A 17,086-nucleotide genomic window follows, 5' to 3' on the forward strand; every position below is an offset into this window, starting at 1 on the left:
CGCGTCATGCCACGTCTGCATCGTTCACTTTGGGGTATAGTACCTGGCACATACAGGCACTCAGGACATTTTTGAATAAGTGAATAGACAAAGGCCCCGTTAGCTCATGTTGTAAGCTTACTTCTTTGACGTCAGCTTTCCTTTCTTTTTCTGAAGATATTTTTACTTTTTATTCGGGGCTTTTGACGAGGTAATTTTAAGAGAAATCTGGGACAATAAAGGAGAAGGGAAATGATAGAAGAGATCATCCCCTAGTTCAGCCTAGGTTTCTGTAGAGAAGCTTCTGGAGTTGTCACATATTATTGCCTGGTGTAGTTCATTCCCCTGGTAGGAGACGAGGTTGTGCATATGGATAGAACTCTTGAGAAACTGCTGTGTTTCTTCAGGAAAGGATCAAGTGGGTTGCACATACAACAGGCATGAAGAGCATCAGGTTGATGCGGACTGAGAGTTGGATCTAGCTGAACGATTGTCATAGCCCCCCTGCCCCCACCCTCTAAGCCCGCATGCCCAGCACTTCCTGGCGCTCGGTGTTTGTGGGTGGTCAGGTGTGCCGGGGCCAGGTGTGGTGGTAGAGAGCACCTGGCTTCTTCACCTACCTGCTCCAACTTTGGTCAAGAATAAAAACAGTGATAACAAATAAAAAACAAGAATAACAATAGTTTCTAAGTGAAAGTGGAAGTTTCTAATTAAATAGTTTCTTATTGAAAGTAAGTGTTCTGGGTGAGACTAGTGCCGTACCTGGGGTGGGGGGGAAGGGACCGGCTGTGCTGCCGTGACTCCTGTTTAAACCCATTAAACGTTTGCAGAGACCTAGAAGAGTCGGCCTGGGGGCTAATTCCTCCTGAATCCATCAGATTTTCAGGGGGCAGTAGTAACAAGCAAAGATTGACCCCAAAATGGACTTTCACAGCAGCATAATTTGAAAAACAAGTTCCACATCTTGAGCCTGCGTATGCCTACATGTGTGTGCCCTCCCTTAATCTGCTCTAATAAAATAATAAAATTTAGTGAGCACCGATTGTGTACCAGGCGCTGTTCTAAGCTCTTTCCATGCAAAGCCAGTGTCTGTGTTCAGCATTATAGTTTGTTTATGTAGCCTTTGTTCTTTCCAAAGAGAGCGAGACAGGATACATAGCAGTTAAGAGTATGCATGTTACAGTCAGATTTGGGTTTGAATCCCTCCTCGTCCGATTACTGGCTGTGTGATTTGGGACAAGGTACTTTCCACCTCAGTTTTCATATTGGTAAAACGGGGACAGATCGAGTACCTATTAGATGGGATAGTAAAAGTAAGGTACTGTGTTGGGCTCACCGTAAGCCACTCAGTTGTGTTAGCTATGCAAGCAATTAACCGTTGTCATGCTGGCTTCTACTGAGAGTGACCTTTGATTGGTGTCCAGTGAAACGTGCCCAAATCCTTCAGAGCATTTCTACTATGGCCCCCACTGCGAAGATAAATAACGTGCATTTGTCAGTAATGCACGAGTCTCTGGGTGGCTCAAATGGTTAAGTACTCAACTACTAACTGAAAGGTTGACGGTTCAAACCCACCCAGAGGCACCTCAGCAGAAAGCCCTGGTAATCAGCTTCTGAAAGGTCACATGAAAACTCTATGGCACACTCTGCTCCTGCTTGTTCTGCGCACAGCGGCATCTTCTCATGCAGTGCCAGCAGCATCCCTGAAACATGATGGTGAAGGTCCGAGTAAACAGATTTGGCCATTTCAGGCACTTGGTCACCAGGGCTACTGTTAACTCCAGCAAAGTGGAGGTTGTAGCTATCAGTGACCCCTTCATTGACCTCACCTACAAGGTCTACGTGTCCTACTATGATTCTACCCATGGCAAGTTCAATGACACCATCAAGGCTGAGAACGGGAAGCTTGTCATCAATGGAAAGCCCATCCCTGTCTTCAAGTGGGGTGATGCTGGTGCTGAATATGTTGTAGAGTTCACCGGTGTCTTCACAACCTCATGGAAGGCTGCGGCTCACTTGAAGGTAGTGCCAAAAGGATAATCAGCTCTGCCGCTTCTGCCGATGTCCCCATGTTCGTGATGAGTGGCACTATAGTGAAGATCACTGTCACTCAGAAGACTGTGGATGGCCCCTCTGGAAAACTGTGGCGTGACTGCTGTGAGGCTGCCCAGAACGTCACCCCTGAATCTACTGGTACTGACAAGGCTGTGGGCAAGGTCATCCTTGAGCTGAATGGGAAGCTCACTGGTATGGCCTTCCTTGTCCCTACCCCCATGTGTAGGTCATGGATCTGACCTGCTGTCTGCAGAATGCTGCCAAATACGATGACATCAAGAAGGTGGTGACACCCCTTCGGGAGCAAGGAAGAATGAGGAAAACTAAAGACACAAGGGAAAGATTAGTCCAAAGGACTAATGACCCACAGCTACCATGGCCTCCACCAGACTGAGTCCAGTACAACTAGATGGTGCCCAGCTACCAGCACTGACTGCTCTGACAGAGATCACAATAGAGGGTCCCGGACAGAGCTGGAGAAAAATGTAGAACAAAATTCTAACTCACAAAAAAAGACCATACTTACTGGCCTGACAGAGACTGGAGAAACCCCAAGAGTATGGCCCCCGGATACCCTTTTAGCTCAGTAATGAAGTCACTCCCAAGGTTCACCCTTCAGCCAAAGATTAGACAGACCCATAGGACAAAACGAGACTAAAGGGGCACACCAGCCCAGGGGCAAGGACTAGAAGGCAGGAGGGGACAGGAAAGCTGATAATAGGGAACCCAAGGTCGAGAAGGGAGATTGTTGACATGTTGTGGGGTTTGTTAACCAGTGTCATAAAACAATATGCATACTGTTTAATGAGAAACTAGTGTGTTCTGTAAACTTTCATCTAAAGTACAAAATTAAAAAAAGGTTTAAAGAAGGTGGTGAAGCAGGCATAGGAGGGTCCCCTGAAGGGTATCCGGGGCTACACTGAAGACTAAATTGTCTCCTGCAACTTTAACAGTGACTTTCACTCTTCCACCTTTGATGCTGAAGCTGGCATTGCCCTCAACGACCACTTTGTCAAGCTCATTTCCTGGTATGACAGTGAATTTGGCTACAACAACAGGGTGGTGGACCTTATGGTCCACATGGCCTCCAAAGAATAAGAGACCCCTGGACCACCAGCCCCAGCAGTAGCATGAGGGAAAGAGAGAGGCCCTCAGCTGCTGGGAAGTTCTTGCCCCAACTCTATGCCCCAGCACACTGAGAATCTCCCACCCTCGACACAGTTTCCATTCTAGACCCCTGAAGAAGGGGAGAGGCTTAGCCCAAACTTGTCATGTACCATCAATAAACAGCACTGTATCCAGCCCATTTAATCATTTCAGGAAGTAGAATATGATCAAGAACTAGTAGTACTGAAGGAAGAAGTCCAAGCTGAAGGCATTGGTGAAAAACAAGGCTCCAGAAACTGACAGAATACCAACTGAGATGTTTCAGCAAACAGATGCAATGCTGGAAGCACTCGTCTATGCCAAGAAATTGGGAAGACAGCTACCTGGCCAGCTAACTGGAAGAGATCCATATATGTGCCCATTCCAAGGAAAGGTGATCCAACAGAATGTGGAAATTATCTAACAGTATCATTAATATCACACAGAATTTTCCTGAAAATCATTCAAAAGTGGTTGCAGCAGTACCTCAACAGGGAACCTCCAGAAAGTCAAGCTGGATTCAGAAGAGGACGTGGAATGAGGAATATCATTGCTGATACCAGATGGATCTTGGCTGAAAGGAGAGAATACCAGAAAGATGTTTACCTGTGTTTTATTGACTATGCAAAGGCATTCAACTGTGTGGATCATAGCAAATTATGAATAACATTGTGAAGAATGGGAATTCCAGAACACTTAATTGTACTCACGTGGAACCTGTACATAGACCAAGAGGCAGTCTTTCAAACAGAACAAAGGGATACTCCGTAGTTTAATATCAGAAAAGGTGTGCGTGAGGGTTGTAATCTTTCACCATACTTATTCAATCTGTATCCTGAGCAAATCATCTGAGAAGCTGAACTATATGAAGAAGAACTTGGATCAGGTTCGGAGGAAGACTCATTAACAACTTGGCAATATGCAGATAACACAACTGTGCTTGCTGAAAGTGAAGAGGACTTGAAGCACTTATTCATGAAGATCAAAGACTACAGTCTTCAGTATGGATTACACCTCAACATAAAGAAAACAGAAATCCTCACAACTGGACCAGTAAACAACATCATGATAAATGGAGAAAATATTGACGTTGTCAAGGATTTAATTTTACTTGGATCCACAATCAATGCCCGTGGAAACAGCAGTCGAGAAATCAAACGATACATTGCATTGAGCAAATCTGCTCCAAAAGACCTCTTTCAAGTGTTCAAAAGCAAAGATGTCACTTTGAGGAAGGACTAAGGTGTGCCTGACCCAAGCCATGGTATTTTCAATCACCTCATGTCCGTATGAAATCTGGATAATGAATAAGGAAGCCAAGAAGAATTGATCCCTTTGAATTACGGTGATGGCAAAGAATATTGAATATACCATGGACTGTCAGAAGAACAACAAATCTGTCTTGGAAGAAGTACAGCCAGACTGCTCCTTGGAAGCATACTTTGGACATGTTATCAAGAGGGACCAGTCCCTGGAGAAGGACATCATGCTTGGTAAAGTAGAGGACGAGCGAAAAAGAGGAAGACCCTCAACAAGATGGATTGACACAGTGGCTGCAACAGTGGGCGCAAGTATAGCAGTGACTGTGAGGATGATGCAGGACCGGGCACCATTTCCTTCTGTTGTACATAGGGTTGCTATGAGTTGGAACTGACTCCCTGGCATATAACAACAACAACCACCCAGCCTGCCCTCCGCGACCAAACGCAAAAGAAAAATCAAAGCCTGTGGAGCAGTTTTAGTCTGCGCTGCACGCATGGGGTCGCCGTCAGTCAGAAGCACAGCTGGTTTTATCAGGTTTTATCCAGACGATTTTGCCATCCTCTACCAGTAAGAGATGAGTGCACTGTAATCCTTGCCCAGCCTTACCAGACCTTTCCTGCTCTCCAGACACAGATTGTCGTTGGTTCTTTAAATCCTTCTGGAGTCAGAAGAAAGTGGAGCAGTGTATTTGTCCACACAGGGAGTGATGGTGCCTCACTGAGCCACTCAGTTTCCCAGAGCAAGAGAGGCCCGTGATGAGTTCAGGGGGCCTCCGTTACTTCAGATGACTCTTCGTTAGGCTACACCTTCCTCTGACAACTACTTGTTGGCCTCTTGGTTTTTGAGCAGTCTTTCTGCCATCCTCCCCATTCTCTCAACCTCTGAGCCTCTAAAAGAGCAGACTGGTGGCACAGTGGTTAAGAGCTCTCTGCTAACCAAAAGGTTGGCAGTTCGAATCCACCAGCCACTCCTTGGAAACTGTATGGGGCAGCTCTACTCTGTCCTGTAGGGTCGCTATGAGTCGGAGTCGACTCGACGGCAGTGAGTCATGATGTTATTATGTTATGTGGGACAGCTCCTTTATTTATTAGAAAAATGGCTGTACTATAGGCTAACCTGGTTTTTGTAGGCTGGCCAGGGAGTCTTCGACCCTCTTTATGATAATGTTTCTGATGTGTGCTCTGAGCTCTGAGAGTGAACTTACAGATGAGCTTGTAGGACACTTAATAAATCTCCATCCAAAGGCCTCTATTAAACACCTTCTGTATTCCAGGTACAAACAAGTAATTGCTAGAATACGAGAATGAATAACATATGCCTCCACCCTTGAAGAATTCAGTTCATAAACATTTATTCCATATTGTTCCATTGTAACATGTATAACAGGAGCTGACAGTATACCAGAAGACAGAGGCAAGGAGGCCTTACAAAAGTGTCAATAAAGTTTTATTAAATAAATTCCTTCATTTTTCAGTTTTTTCTTTACTAAAGCACTTAGGTTTTTATTTTTCCATTTGGAAATATACACTGTGCTGGCAGCTTTTTATTGTTGTTTCTTTCCATTTTATCTGCAGGTAATTTTCTGAAAGTGAAAACCAGGTTATTGTGGCTAGAGTTTGTCCACCTGCTTTCTGAACCCCAACTCAGTGAAATGGAGAGGCATGAGGGTGGAGAGGCGGGCGGAGGAGGAGGCCACAGGAAGGGGGCAGGGTGGGGTGTGCTGACAGGCATTTGTGGGGTCTCCCAAACACTGTCAGGCCATGTTACCTCCAGCCCCACATTAAGCTCATTTTTATTTTCAAGTGTCCACCAACACTGTAGCCTTTAGGTATTTTTTTCTGCACTGAGAGTGTTTCAAGAGTTTTCATGTTGCTACCTCTGTGATAACTGGGAATTCTACCAGTTACAGCCAGCCAGTGTTGAGGTTCAGGAAATTCTCTTTCGGAATGTCATTGCTTTCCATACGCTTGCAGAGAGTGCACCGCCTCCCTGCCCAGACCGTCAGTAATGACTCTCTTCTCTTTGTTGCATTCCCCACATGTTCTTCACATGGTAGAGAATAAAATAGGATGGTTGTATAAGTTGATAAGCCTGAGTGTATTGTGTGCTCTGTGGAGGGATTGGAAGTAGGTCACAGGTGGGGAAGACAGCTGATGGAGCCCTGGCCCTGAGGAGATGAGAGGCTGTGAGAGCCAGAGCTTCTGGTCATCCTCATAGACCGATAGACTGGAAGAAGCAAAGGTGAGTGTGGGTGTTGTTTAGTCTAACCGACATTGAATATATGCTTCTTTAGAGGTAGTACCATCTAATACAGTCATTTTCAAATTATTCCCTGGAATAATTCAAAGGAAGCAGTGGTGTCCAATAGAAATAGAATGCAAAAAATGTTTGAAAACCCGTTTGTGCCACCCAGGAATCTAATCATATGCATACACCACCAGTGTATTTCCTTTTAAGACTTCATGTGACAAGCATTGTGCTAGCTTATGGGAACAATGGAAGAATAAGACATGGTCCTGCTTTCAGGGAGTTTGTAGTTTACTAGAGGAAATGGACACAGAAAACTGTATCAGGTACTAAGTACAATAGGAAGGAGCCCTGGTGGCACAGTGGTTAAGCACTTGGCTGCTAACTGTAAGGTCAGCAGTTCAAACCCACCAGCTGCTCCGTGGGAGAAAGATGTGGCAGACTGCTTCCATTAAGGTACAGCCTTAGAAACCCTGTGGGGCAGTTCTGGTCTGTCCTGTAGGGTCGCTATGAGTCTGAATTGACTCAACGACAGTGAGTTAAGTACAGTGGAAGTACTTTGCAGCACTCAGCAACCTTAGAGTGGAGGAGGTGGATGGGTGGCTTGATCTAAAATGGTTTTTGGGGGCCATTTCTTTCTAATTTATTTCATTTTTTTTGTTGTTGTTGAGAATATGCATGACAGAACATATACCAATTCAACGGTTTTTACAGGTATAGTTCAGGGATATTGATTATATTCTTCGAGTTGTGCAGCCATTCTCACCCTCCTTTTCTGAGTTGTTCTCTTTGGGGGCTATTTCAACTGAAAGACACGTAAGGTGGGGAATCAGAGAGTCTTAGTCAACTAGTGCTGCTATAATGGAAATACCACAAGGAGATGGCTTTAAGAAAGAGAAATTTATTCTCTTGTAGGCTAGAAGTCTGAATTCAAGGTGCCAGAGCTAGAGGAAGGCTTTCTCTCTGTGTCAGCTCTGGGGGAAGGTCCTTGTCATCAATCTTTCCCAATTGAGGAGCTTCTCAACATAGGGACCCTGGGTCCAAAGGATGCAGTATTCTCCTGGCTCTTGTTTCTTGGTGGTATGAGGTCCCCCTGTCTCTCTGCTGGCTTCTGTCTTTTATTTCTCAGAAGAGATTAAGACAATCTAATCTTATAGATTGAGTCCTGACTCATTAACATAACTGCTTCTAATCCTGTGTCATTAACATCATCCAAACCCCATTCCCGTGGAGTCCAGTATGACTCATAACAACCTTACAGGACGGAGGAGAATTGCCTCTTAGGGTTTCCAAGGAGCAGCTGGTGGATTCAAACTGCCAACCTTTTGGTTAGCAGCCAAGCTCTTAACCTCTATGCCACCAGGGCTCCATTGACATCATAGAGTTAGGATTTATAACACATAAGAAAATCACATCAGATGACAAAATGGTTGACAGTCACATAGTACTGGGAATCATGGCATAGGCAAGTTGACACACATTTTTTGGGGACACAGTTCAATCCATAGCACAGAGTAATGGCTCATAGGGCTGGAAAGATAAAGAAGTGAAGCCAGAATGTTTCTGATAAAGGAAGTATCAAGGGACTGGAAGATTCTCTAAGGCCAGAGGGCAGGCTTGGAAGGGAGTAAGATAGTTTCAGGGATAGGAGGTTGAGTCAAAGTCATTTCGGAAAATGGGCGAGAATAGAAATGAAAGTTATTGAAGAAGGCAGAGTAAGCACGTGTATTGTTGGGTAGGCCATTCACGGGGACAGCGAGCTCAGAGGGGATACTTAGGTCAAAGGGTCCAGAGAGCTAATCAAGATATTTAGGTACCTACTGGGTGCAACTGTGTGTGTAAATTTCTGGTGATTCCGAGAGCCCTGAGACATACTCTAGAAATCTTACCAGTCCAAATGTAAAAGCACGTATAGGGAGGCCTATTCAGAGTATCAAATGAGTGGCAAAGTTCCTGACTGCACAGAATACAGTGTAGTTTTTTGGTTCATAAGCCCCTCACCTCCCCTTGTACCTTGGGTAGAACATGGAGGAAGAATCAGATTTGTTTACTGACTAGATGTAGGGAGAGGAGAGGAGGGCGTAGTGAGTGGTCAAGGGTTTCTTGGCAGTGTTGCCTAGCTGGCATGAGATCCTGTTTATTCCACAGAGAGTTAGGTTGAAGCTGTACGTTTAGAGCTTCCTTTATTATCTCCTAGTGTGCATAATTCTTCAGTTTTCATTTCCCCTGTCATGCCATTTTCATTACTATGGCATTTGAGATTGGCGAATGGTTTGGTAAATAGAGGTAATGATTCCTTTCAGTTCTGTTTGTGTGGGAGTTCTTGGGATAGGGCCAGCTTCCTCTTGACTGTCTTTAAGATTACACTCACAATTCTAGATACTTCATTCTACCCTTTCAGACTTTCCCGCTGGCCACAAGATTAGCTTTTGTATCTTTTCTCATTGGTCATTGGGATGGGGATGGAGGTGGAGTAGAGGTAAATAATACACATACCAAAAAAACCTGGTTGGCCATCGAGTTGCTTCCAACTCATGGCGACTCCATGTATTACAAAGTAGAACTGCTCCTTAGGCTTTTCTTGGCTCTAATCTTTACAGAAGCAGATTGCCAGGCCTTTCTTTCACGGAGCTGCTGGGTGGGTTCGAACTGCCAACCTTTAGTTAGGCAGTCAGAGTGTAAACCATTTGCACCACCCAGGAGCCTACATATACACCACCACTGTATTTCTTTTTATGACTTCTCTACAACCGTGCTGCTCAGTTCAGTAGCTGCTAGTCACATGTGTCTGGTGAGCACTTAAAATGAATTGAGATGTTCTGTACGTGTAAAAGTAGTGCAGTGGCAAAAAGAATGTAAAGTATTTCATTAATAATTTTTATATTGCTTGCATCTATAAAAGATAATATTTCATATTTATTCGTTAAAATAAATTACTAAAATTAATTTCACCTGTTTTATTTATTTATTTTTTTAATGTGGCTACAACAAAGTTTAAAGTTGTATCTCTGGCTCACATTATATTTCTGTTGGACACCACTGCTCCTTTTGAATTATTCCAGGGAATAATTTGAAAATGACTGTATTAGATGATACTCCTAAAGACCATGTTCTTGGGTCAGTAGTACTTGTAATGCCGTTGTACTTGTACCTGAATATAGGTCTTGTAAACAAAAGTAGTACTGTCTTGAATACCAAAACTTCCCACTGCTAAGAAAACTTCTCCCTAAGACAAAGTCTGTTCTTTTTCCTTGGAAATTCTTCTGTAATAGATGAATTCAGCATTCATGACAGTTCTATTGATTAGAATATAGCCAGCCCTTTAAGAATGATATCAGGTTAGCATTAGCATGTGTTTTGGGCTAATCAAATACAGTCACAGTCACATTTTTAAATGTGTAATTATTTTTCAAATGAGTATTTGAATCTGTGTCACATTGAGCCATTTTCTATAGGTTTTATTGCCCCTAAGAGAGCAACAGTTTTCAGAATTTGTGTGAGCGGCTATTTGCGAGGCAGTCTTAGGAAATAGGACAGAGGAGGGGTTAGTCTAAAAGGATGTAATTTAGGAACCATTTACCAAGTGCCTTCTGCTCGTTGTTAGCCTAGCCACATAGCCAAACACAGATGAAATTAAAGACGTGGTCCATGTCCCGGAGAAGGTTTCTAACAGATAGTCCACCATTCTGGTGTATGTAACGAGGTGTGAGGAGAGATTAATACCTTATGATAGCAGCTAAGTATTGAAATCTGAAAATGATTTATGTTTAGAAACGTGGATTCAGGGTAACCTTGAATAAACACTACTTCCACGCATGTTCTTTTATGGGAACTGTGCATGGCATGTAGCCATTCTCCTGAGCCCCTAGCCCCACGGCGTGGCAGTGTGTAAAACACAGGGACTGTCACCCTGTGATGTGTAGCCAAGGGGAACAGTTGAACCATGGCCGTGGGTGGGGAGATGCTTAGCTATAAGAAACGACTAGAGTCCTCCAGAGGTGTTGTGTACAGACTCCATTCTGTCATCCCATTAAAAGATCTTCAGAAAAGGGTCATTGTAGGAAGTTTTCAGGGAACAGATAGCCTTTAGTTTGGGTCCTGAAAGAACTTAGAATATTCAGCTTGAAGAGTTAGATGAAGGGTATGTTTTGAGGGGAAGCTGATGTGAGTGCAGGTATACGGGGTTGAAAGGAGATTTACAGTGGAAGAGAGAATGTCTTAAAACAATCGTTTGAAAGCTAATTATTTCACAGATATGGTTTTCTAGCTGTTGCACTAATTTGTTTTAGAATGCTGAACTTCCCGGAGCTTCCAGAGAATTCACCACCACGTTTTTACAGTATGGGCAGGTGATTGATTTTCTTGAGTAAAATCGTTATTTGCCAGACGACATTGTGGCCAGACTTATTTATCTTGGTTTCGTGGTGTAAAAATACATTGCAGTCATCTATGAGTTTAGCAGTTCACGGGATAGCGAGTCCTTGGATTTGTGTATATAAAAAATAAGACATCACATTTGTCTAGAGCTTCACAGTTTTTTTATAAAGCCTTACACATGCTGACTTTGACATTTCCCGCAGCCCTCTAAGATAGGTGGAGTAAGTGTTGTCATCACCCATGTATTCACAGCAAAGGAAATTGAGGCTCAGAGAGGCTGAGTGTCTTTCCCCAGAGTCATGCAGTTAGTCAGTGACTGGGCCAGAACTAGACGTAGCTCTGGCCTTCTAGTCCAGGGCTCTTCCCTGCCGTGTGACACCTCTCTCAGTCGGGAACACTCCTGATGGTGACTGCTCGTCTGGCTTCTGGCATCTCCCGAGTCCCCAGTACTCAGCCTTGTCATGAGGAACTGACTCAGAGAAATGAGAGTCTGCTGATTCAGAGCTGAATGTCCTTTTCCCAGCCTCTCATTTCCCAACTTTCCTTTCTTCAAAAAATGAATTTCTTTCAATTCCCAAGCTCTTTCTTGGTCTTTATAGCTATTAGAACTCTTGAAGCACTTTCGAGCCTTTCTCACTTAATTTGCCAGCAACAGACTTATTATATGGGAGGCTTTTACTTTTAGCTGGATTATGATAGGTATCATTGTTGTTGCCTGTCAAACCAAAACTGAAGGAGAGCAGAAGAGAAGCATCTTCTATCCCTAAATTACCCCTTAACCTCTATGCAGCCTTCCTTGGATATCTCCCATGATATCTCCAGGTAAGACTTCCTTCTCAGCTTTCGTATCCCAAGTGGTGAGTGAAGAGAGAGCCTTAGTACTCTGGGTGCCTCTGGCAAGATCTTCCACCCCTCCCATCTTCTCATACCATCACTACATCTGCCTTGAGACTGTTAGCACTAATTTCATTTTCCTCTTTATCTTGTTTACGACTGTTCACATCAGTTGCCATAAGAAGCCCTAAGTCCTTTCTCATCCTGTAGTCTTTAATCTGCACGTAGCTGGAGGGGTAATTAGACAAATCTTCCTCGCCTTCCTTATTCCCTATTCCTTATCCTACCCCCACTTTATTTTCTGCTATGCTGTTGTTGTTAGGTGCCATCGAGTTGGTTCCAACTCATAGTGACCCTGTGTACAACAGAACAAAACACTGCCCTGTCCTGCGCCATCCTCACAATTGTTGCTATGCTTGAGCCCATTGTTGCAGCCACTGTGTCAGTTCATCTCGTCGAGGGTCTTCCTCTTTTTCGCTGACCCTCTACTTTATCAAGTATAATGTCCTTCTGTAGGGACCCCATCCCTCATTTAACATGTCCAAAGTATGTGAGACGAAGTCTTGCCATCCTTGCTTCTAAGGAGCATTCTGGCTGTACTTCTTCCAAGATAGATTTGTTCATTCTTCTGGCAGTCCATGGTATATTCCATATTCTTCGGCACACCACAATTCAGAGGCGTCAATTCTTTGGTCTTCCTCATTTATTGCCCAGCTTTCGCATGCATATGAAGCAGTTGAAAACACCTTGGCGTGGGTCAGGCGCACCTTAGTCTTAGTCGTTAAAGTGACAGCTTTGTTTTTTAACACTTTAAAGAGGTCTTTTGCATCAGATTTGCCCAGTGCAATGCGTCGTCTGATTTCTTGACTGCTGCTTCTATGAGTGTTGATTGTGGATCCAAGTAAAATAAAATCCATTACAACTTCAATCTTTTCTCCATTTATCATGATGTTGCTTATTGGTCCAGTTGTGAGGATTTTGTTTTCTTTATGTTGAGGTGTAATCCATACTGAAGGCTGTGGTCTTTGATCTTCATCCGTAAGTGCTTCAAGTCCTCTTCCCTTTCAGCAAGCAAGGTTGTGTCATCTGCCTCCAATCCTGATGCCCTGTTCTTCTTTGTATAGTCCAGCTTCTCGAATTATTTGCTTAGTATACAGATTGAATAAGTATGGTGAAAGGATACAGCCCTGGTGCACACCTTTGCTGCCTTTAAACCATGCAGTCTCCCCTTGTTCTGTTCTAACGACTGCCTGTTGATCTATGTACAGGTTCCTCATGAGCACAGTTGAGTGTTCTGGAATTCTGATTCTTCGCAATGTCATCCATCATTTGTTATGATCCACACAGTCGAATGCCTTTGCGTAGTCAGTAAAACACAGGTAAACATTGTTCAGGTATTCTCTGCTCTCAGCCCGGATCCGTCTGACATCGTTTCAGCTGTAGCACTTACCATTTGTTAGGCGTACCGAATATTTCATTAAATTATAGATCCCTCTTCTGCTACTCTCTTGTAAGCTTTATGAAGGCAGGGATTTTGTTCATTATTGTTCATTATCATCAGCATCCAGAACAGGGCCTGTCAAATATTTGAAAGGATGAATGAATGAATGAATGAAGTCCTCTGTCTTTAGATGGCATGTTTTAAAGGCTAGTACATAAATTGTTCTAGATAGCAATGAAATACCTTTAAAAATTGTAGAAGAAGGTGAAATGCCTTTTGTTTAACTCCATTTGGTGGCTTCTTTATTTAGCTACAACACAGATTAGTAAATAATTTCTAAAATTGCCCCAAAGGCTATAATACCAACCCATCAACCCACTGCCATTGAGTCCATTCCAACTCATAGCAACCCTCTAGGACAGAGTAGAACTGCCCATAGGATTTCCAAGGTTGTAATCTTTACAGAAGCTGAGTGCCACATCTTTCTCCCGCAGAACAGCTGGTGGTTTTAAACTGCCAACCTTTCAATTAGCAGCCGAGCGCTTTAAGCGTTGTGCCACCAGGGCCCTCTAAGGCTGTAATAGGTACAATATAATGGCTATTGTTTGTATGCTGCCTTATTTTAAAATACTTTCATTTACTGTAATTTGGTTGAATTAAATTATTCCTCTGTGAGGTACGTAGTTGTATCCTTTTAAGTGTTAAGAATGTTTTTTAAAGCTTATTCATTTTGAAAAAAAAGGGGCCTTTTCATGAAAACGCTCTTCCACAGGAAGACTCAGACACCGCCTTCTATCTCTGCCTCTCACAAGAAAGGAAAAAGGAGCATATATAAAAATAAGAGAGACAGAAATGACCGAAGTCCTGCTCCCTGACGCCCAGTTAGGCCAATTAACTGTTCACATTGTTTGCTGGAGTCGGATGGGATGGGACAGGTCTAACCTGGTACCTACAGCTATTCACCAACATTCTGAAGGAAAGGAGTTAGCATCTACTGAGGAGTTAGAAGGCTGCCTTAGAGGTGGGGGAGCTTGGTCTAGTTGGAGTACAGGTGTAGAGTTTACCTGAATGGAACAGAGTCTATGAAAAGGTGCAGGCCCATTTGAAGCTGTATCACGGAGGATCTTACTACTTAGCCAAGGTGGCTACAGCTTCAGGTGTGGCTTTGGAGGTGTGAGCTGCTGCTTCTCAGTTCTGACAGAATCTTAGGACTTGACTTTGTACAGCTCCGCATTGCACATTGAGTAATCCAGGCTGCGTCTGTTTCAAAGCATTAACAGAAATGTTTAACCACGTTATTTGTACACCCACATGGAAGGGAGCTAGGAGATAGTTGAGTGTTCTCCACTAGGTATTGTTTCAGACATGCTTTTCATGAATTATACAGTTGTCTTAAGAAGCGTGACGGTTTTGGTGGGGGATGGGAACGCTGAGGACGGGCAGTCCTGTGGTGCCAGTATCAGTCTGCTAGGTAGAGGGAGCAGATGGACCGAATAAGAACTTCTGGAACAGCTCCTAAGGACACCGTCGACTGTACTTTGTAACGGTGTGCCCGATCACATGCTTTGCAGAGAACCAGAGACCTGTGAATGATTCCAGAGACGGTGGCCACAACCCAATGGCTCAGGCTTCCCTTCCAACTCACACAGATCCACACTGCTGATACCTTTGCTAGTGTCCAAATGCTAGCAACAGCCTGGTGTAAAGTCAGAGTTAATCTGTAAAAGCTGGACTTTGTAGTGATTTGTCGCTAATGTGTGTCTCACTTTTGGAGGTCTTAGAAATAATCATGTGGCTATTATTAATTTCAGTGAAATGTGGAAGTGAGTTGTGAAAATCATACATAAGGAAAAAGAATTGTTGATTGAGGTCTGGTGTTGGACCTTAAAAAAAAAAAAAAGTCTTGAGACTCTTCACCCAAAACACCAGTTATCTTGCTGATTCTGGAAGGGATGAATCATTTTACTGAGACAAAAAGATAACCAGTGCTCCTTCTGATGGGTGCTGAGTTACACTGCAGAGCCTTACAACCTGGGGTTAGCAGGCCTGGCTGGGTGGCCCCTCTGTCATGGGAAGATTAAGATGTGAAATAGCTCCTCACAGCCCCAGCTGTGTTCCTCATTTCCTCAGGCCTGTTTCATTCACTGCTAGCTTAGGGAATCTCCTGGCTTCTTACCTGCCCTGCCTTTATCTCTGTGTTGTGAGCATGCTGGTACTTGATTAGATAACCTTTGAAATGCACTTTTGAAAAAGAGTGTAATGTGTGTAGTTTAAAAATTCCTCTCATTGTTTTGTGTATTGTATTGCTACCTGGCACTAAACTAAGTCCTTTTATTTGAAGGGAAACTGGAGTTTTGTTTTTCTATGTCTTAAAAGGTTATATAGCTGCAGCTTTATACTTTTGCTGGCTTATATAATTTGTAATGATAGCAATTATGTTGAAGGAAAAATAAGGTGCGTAGAATTGTAGTCTTAGAGAGTGAATGCTTTTCTTTTCTTTTCAACTGTCTGAGATTGTTTTGACTCTGACAATTCTCTTACAATAAAGCCTGCAGAATTGTTACAGAATAAAGAAATCAAATGATTATCACTGGTTTGACAGCAAAATTTTTTTTAAAAAACATAGTTTTACCATTGTTGGTAAATAAATATATACTTATTATTGGAAAATACAAAAGAATAAAAGAAAAACATCATTTGTCTCTCTAGTCAAAGACATTTGATATACTTTTTTAGTTCTTTTTTCTACATTCGGTTTTAAAAAGCATATTTGCTATCAAAGTGTGTATATACTTGTGTATCCTGTCCTTTTTATTTAGCATTATAACATAAGAATTGTTCTATGTTTTACAGATTTCATAAAGACATGCCACTCATTCATTCTTTCAGCTATTGAGTGCCTTCTGTCTGCCGGGTGCTGAATGCTTTGCTCTTCAGAGTATGGAGACATGAGAGTGAACAATAATCTAGATTATAATTAGGAACGGCACGTAGTACTGAATTTTCATCTACATTTTATCCGAATCTGAATTATGTCTCAGGCAGTTCCTCATTTGAAGTCAAAATGGTAATACTGGTTGGTTTTATTATGCATTTAAGCTAATTCTGTATGGATCAAAAAAACAATCACCGTGCCGAGGAGTGCTCAGGAGTCTGTCCGCCTCTCCCACACGCGCTCCGGTGCTGGGCAGGGTCACGGGTAAGGGCAGAGCAGGCATCCTGTGGGATTGCTGGTGTGCTTGGCTCCTGGACAGGGATTGTTTACAGGAGGGCAGGGTTCATGGCAAGGTGTCCAGGAGACTGAGTCACCCACAGTGCACATGACTGGGGCCTTGTCCTCACAGAGGCAGGGAACTGAACTGGTAAGAATCTAAACAATGTAAGTGGTGTGAGGTTTGAGATGCAGGGGAAAGATTTGGACAAATTTGTCAGTCAGTGATACCCAGCCACCCTTTCCCCCGCAACCTCTTCCCACATCTGTCCACGGATGGCCGGGTGCCCATGTGCACCTCTGGGCAGAGCAGTGTGAGGATGACTGGGGCCTGGACCTAAATCCTGGCACTGCCCCTGACGAGCTGTGTACCTTGGGCGAGTTCCTTAGCCTTTCAGATGGGCTTCATTGTCCTCCTCTGTAAAATGGAGATTTTAGTACTACCTCCTTCCTGGAATTAAGTGAGACATGGAGAACAATGCCTGGCACATAGAATAAGCACTCAATAAATCTAGCTAGCTGTTATCTCCCTT

At 43.4% G+C, this 17,086-nt stretch overlaps 1 protein-coding gene and 1 pseudogene across 1 annotated transcript in view; both read left to right on the plus strand.

Moving 5' to 3' along the window:
- FNIP2 (folliculin interacting protein 2) overlaps positions 1 to 17,086 on the plus strand; it is a 177,244-nt gene that overhangs the window by 24,319 nt on the left and 135,839 nt on the right. The window lies entirely within an intron of this gene.
- LOC111821559 (glyceraldehyde-3-phosphate dehydrogenase-like) lies at positions 730 to 3,395 on the plus strand (annotated as a pseudogene).

The sequence above is a fragment of the Trichechus manatus genome, unplaced genomic scaffold, assembly GCF_000243295.1.
Source record: "Trichechus manatus latirostris isolate Lorelei unplaced genomic scaffold, TriManLat1.0 scaffold00089, whole genome shotgun sequence".
NCBI lineage: Eukaryota > Metazoa > Chordata > Mammalia > Sirenia > Trichechidae > Trichechus > Trichechus manatus.